Source organism: Pseudorca crassidens, chromosome 5 (genome assembly GCF_039906515.1).
Source record: "Pseudorca crassidens isolate mPseCra1 chromosome 5, mPseCra1.hap1, whole genome shotgun sequence".
NCBI lineage: Eukaryota > Metazoa > Chordata > Mammalia > Artiodactyla > Delphinidae > Pseudorca > Pseudorca crassidens.
The window spans coordinates 141,658,231-141,663,478 of NC_090300.1; the positions used below are offsets into that span (position 1 = coordinate 141,658,231).

General features: G+C 40.4%; 1 long non-coding RNA gene across 1 annotated transcript; it reads left to right on the top strand.

Annotated features, from left to right (window-relative positions):
* The first annotated feature begins 492 nt into the window (after nucleotides 1–492).
* On the top strand, nucleotides 493–4,653 carry LOC137224589 (uncharacterized). Its single transcript, XR_010943391.1, has 3 exons — nucleotides 493–1,820; nucleotides 3,234–3,302; nucleotides 4,469–4,653. It is a non-coding gene; the product is annotated as an uncharacterized lncRNA (long non-coding RNA).
* Nucleotides 4,654–5,248: the final 595 nt, after the last annotated feature.

Here is a 5,248-nt window from a genome sequence, read left to right on the forward strand (position 1 = left end):
CATTTTATTTCTCTGTTACAATTTCTTATATTTTCACGAATTTTGCCCATTTTTCACTCTAAAAATGTTAACGTATATATTAATACATTTAAAGTCTTTATTTGCACATGACAGTTTTGGATCATCCCTGGGTCTGTTTCTACTGACTATTTTTTCTATTTATGGTTGATACTTTCAGGTTTATTCACATGTACTTTAGGTTTTTTTTCTTGTTGTTTTTTGTTTGTTTTTTAATTAAATACTACAGTTTGAGTATAACAGAGCAGTGAAAACAGACAGAAATTATAATATTTTCCAGGAAGTGCTCACTCTTTTTTGAGTCAGGTATCTTGGTCTAGGATCTGATCTCTTCAATCTAATCATTAGTTGAGCTGAATTAGCACTGGGTTTGTCACTCTGGTTAACTTAATTCACCTCTGTTCCTAAATATCTTGAGTGTGGGATTACCCTCCTTCCAGCAGTGCTGTGAGATCTGATACCACAAAATTTCTCTTTCTTGTGTCATCTTCCTGCCCACCATTTACTCAGTAAATTTCTGTGAGAGAGGGTTGGCAGACAGTGATGTCTGACTCTGTGTTTGGGACTCCACCAGATTCAAATCTACACATCAGCTGTTAAACACTCAGTTTCTCCTTATCCCCTCAATTTTTCTCTACCAGTAGCAAACTTGCTTTTCTGCCCATCCAGGCTCCCATACTTGACCACTTACCCCAGTAATGGAAGAGGCCATGCTCAACAAAGAAGGGCTCATCCCTCTCTAGATTTTAGTTTATTCAGACTTCTTTTGAATCTATAACTCTTCAATGGTGTTAAAGAAAAATACAATTTCAAGCTTATCCAGCACTTTCTCATAGCTATGGTGTAGTGGTGGTCTTTTACATCTTAACCAGAAGTGGAACCTCTTCATTTTGTTTTGATTTTGGAAAATCTGCTCTTTTATATTTTGTTTCTTTTAAGCCATTATTTGTTTTGTTTATTGCTTTTGATGTCTCTGTTAATTTAGTTACTTTTTTCTGAAAAATTTTCCTTGTACTTCTAATCCTGTTCTGAGTTCTGTTACCTGTCCTTTCAAATCCTGTACTTCTAAAGGTTTCTAGTTTTGATTTTTACACTTTTTTTTTTTTTTTTAGCCACATGGCTCAGCTTGTGGGGTCTTAGTTCCCCTATAAGGGATTGAACCTGGGCCATCGCAGTGAAAGTGACAAGTCCTAACCACTGGACCGGCAGGGAATTCCCTAAGTTACGCTTTAATAACATCTATCATTTGCTTAATTCCTTTCACCTCATTGCAAATATTAGGTTACATTTTCATCTGCATTGTGCAGCATAGCTTTCTGTTTTGCTCTCGTTGCCTGTAGGGACAATATTATGTTCTATTTCTCTTTCCTCTTATAACAACTTTATATTAGAATTGGCCATGATCCTTTCTATTGTGTTTTGTTTTTAAGTGAAATGAGTTTTTCTGTATTTATAGGAGTGAGGGATACAGCAAAATAGGTTTTGTAGCTTCCTGGCTCTAGTGCTCCCTCTTCTGCTGCTTTTGCAAAGTGACAAAAAATATTGTATTCAATATTTTCAGAGATCTGACTTTCTGATCCCCTCCCCCAATTTTTCCTGCACCACCTCTGTTCTCTGTACCCTTTATTCCTGATCTCTTCCTTGTGGAGTTTGTCTTGACAGGTAGCTTCCCTGTGCTGTTTTTGAAGGCTTCCAGACTGCTCCTTCATGGTCAGAATGGTGTGTCATGGTCCCCTCGTGCTCCCCTGTGAATTGGATGCTACAATTTTCAAATTGGACCTCTGTGCTGTCAGTGAATACAGGTGAGCAATGTTGTGGTTTTTCTGTTCTCTGTACTGTCGGAATCCCTTTCTTTCCTCCCACACAGATCCTCAACCATACGGGTCTTGTAGCTGTTGGTGATTTACCCCACATGCTCATTCTGCAAGATTCATTGGAATACCTTGTTAATTATTTTGTTGTAGAAGTTCAAGGTCTTTGATTTTTTTTTTTTTTGCTGTACATGGGCCTCTCACTGTTGTGGCCTCTCCTGTTGTGGAGCACAGGCTGTGAACGTGCAGGCTCAGTGGCCATGGCTCACGGGCCCAGCCGCTCCGTGCCATGTGGGATCTTCCCAGACCGGGGCACGAACCCATGTCCCTTGCATCGGCAGGCGGACTCTCAACCACTGCGCCACCAGGGAAGCCCAAGGTCTTTGATTTTGATACACTGGTTGCTTGGTCTGATTTGATGGAGGAATTTGAAGAGATGAAAATATTATGCCTCACAATCTCCCCAGAATCCTTGTCATAATTATTTTCATATGATTCTAAAGGAAAAAAAAAAGATTTTACTGATGATTCAACTCTGATGCCAGTCAACTGGGATATTTCTAGAGAAGATGGTTCTGTTCTGGTTTGGTGGCTAAACAAGGCTATGTCACCATCTATGACTGTTTTCACAGAATCCCACAAACTCTGATCTGATTTCTTCACACCTCTTATTTTCCCTGTTTTGGGCTGAATTGTGTTTCCCTAGATTTATGTTTTGACGTCCTGATCCCTGGTGCCTCAGAAAGTGACTGTACTTGGAGATAGGATCTTTAAAGATGTCATTAAGTTTACATGAGGTTATATGAGTGGGCCCTAATCCAATAGGACTGCTGTCCTTATTAGAAGAGGAGACTCAGACACAGAGAAGTACAGAGGGTGACCATGTGAAGACACAAGGAGAAGGTGGCCGTCTACACGCCAAGGAGAGGGGCCCTCAGAGGAAACCAACCCTGCTGACACCTTGATCTCAAACTTCTGGCCTCCAGACTGTGAGAGAATAAATCTATTTAAAGCCTCCCAGTCTGTGGTACTTTGCTATGGCAGCCCTAGTGTGATTCAGCCCACTCCCCCCAACCCCACCCCCCGCCCCCGAACAAACAAATGCACAAATGCTTGTGAGAATCTGTTCCCAGTTCACCACGTCTGGAGTGAAAAGACCATACCGGGACCTTATTTTCCCTCTTGTTATATAAGAATAGCTCCCTAGACGTTTTACTCCCTTAAAAAACTCATTTTGTGGGAGGGATAAGCTACAATATTTTTCATTTTATTTTGTGATCTTGGTTCAGGCAGAACTCAGAGGTGACTGACCTTTTGTCTGTTTTCTTATAATCTGTTCTCTTATAGCTGTACCTTCAGATGTTTAAATTACACTAAATATATTCTCTGCCTTCTCTCTCTCAGACTTTCACTGCAAAGGCTTTCTGGAGAAGGAGTATGACAGAAAGAGGCAAGCTTTGTTGGAATAGAGAGGTGGGTTCAAACCTTCTGTCTGTTGCTCATGTGTGGGATATTGGGTGAGGCACCTAACATCTCAGAGCCTTTGCTTCCTCCTTTTGAAACTGAAATGATGCTCCTCCTTCAAGGACAGGCCCAAGGGTCACAGGAGACAAAGCTGTCATTTGCTTCCTGGCACATAACGGACATCAAATAAGTGCTATTTTCCATTTTTTTTTCTCTTCCTTCTCCCAACCACAGTTAGCCAGAAAAAAAAAAAAAATCATGGATCAAGGAAAATTTCAGTTAATTGAATATATGTTTAAATGTGCGCAAATTAGCAACGTATTACTCCCTGCACTCCAAATGAACTGTCCTCATCGGGAGTCCAGAAGGGTGTTGCTTACACACTCGGGAAGCACACCACGAACAGCTCTCTGAGCGTGGTCCTCTCTGCAGAAACAGAGGCTGCTTCAAGGATTCCCTATGTATCGTTTTTATTCAGCAACTGGCAAGCTGGTGTCCTACCTAGTGGTCAGCAGGAGGTAGCCCATTTCGAAAAGAGATGAGAAGACATTTCATATGATCTTCAGAAGTCTGAAGAACTATCAGTTCATCCTTTTCTCCCCATTTACAGAGGTCCGGGCAGTGTAAAGCCCACTGTGTGAGGGTGGCAGGGGGCATAGTACGTGTGCAGCTGCCGGGGCAACCGTGGGACTGATAAAAGAGGTCCTGCTCAAGAGAAAAAGAGTCACTACATTAAGAGGCACACTTTTGAATGCTTTTCTTAAAATATGAATGATTTTAAATACACAGAAAAAGTTCATGACAAACACAGCACATTTACCACCCAGCTCTAGCGAGCTCCAACATTTTGTCATACTTGCTTCCTATTTCTTTAAGAAGCAAAAGAACACACATGCTGGCAAAGCTCCCAGTATATCCTTCCATGATCCCTTTCTTTTCCCCGTCCCTCACCCAGAGGGGAACTGTCATCTTGAATTTGGTGTTTACCTAGAATGGCATTTGAAAATTCTATTAACATCCTATATGTGAATCCCTATTTTTTTGTGTTGTCAGAATGTATTTTATTGATGTCATACTGTGTATATTTTTTCTATGACAAACAAATAATGCAATAAACTCTCTTGTGCCATTTTCCCTATGGAACTTCTGTAAGAGTTTTTCTATTCTTTTCCTAGAAATGGAACCGCTGGATTGAAGAGCAAGTCTTTTCTTTCCAGAGTGATTGTAGCAAATTACCCTTCAAATACCCATGTGTAAGTTATCCCATGGCTTTATATCTGCACTGATACTGAAATCATTAGGCTTTTGCATATTTTCCAATTGGGTGGTTATAAAATATTTCAGTGTTTTAATTTATCTTTCCTTAATTAGTATGTATATTGAGCATCTTTTAAAAAAATGTTTTGTTGAAAAATAGTTGATTTATAATGTGTTAATTTCTGCTGTATAGCAAAGTGACTCAGTTATACATATAAATATTCTTTTCCATATTCTTTTCCATTATGGTTTATGATGGGATATTGAATATAGTTCCCTGTCCTATACAGTAGGACCTTGTTGTTTATCCATGCTATATATAAAAATTTGCATCTGCTAATCATACTGGCCACCTTTTTTTATATTTCTTGGTCTTGTATTTACCTCTTCAGGATGGGGGCTGGTTTCCAGAAAGGTCACACCAGGAATAGAAGCCTGGAACTTTCAGCCTCACCCCCTCAACCTCTGGGGAGGGAAGAGGGGCTGGAGGTAATCACCAATGACCAGTAATTGAATCAATCACATCTATGTAATGGAACTTCTATAAAAACTCCTGAACAATGGGATGCAGGGAGCTTCCACGTTGCGGAACACATCAAGGTGCTGGAGGGTGGCCTCCCTAGAGAAGGCATTGAAGTTCTATGTCCCACCCCCAACCCCCATGCTTCTCTTCCATTTGGCCATTGTTGAGTTGTATC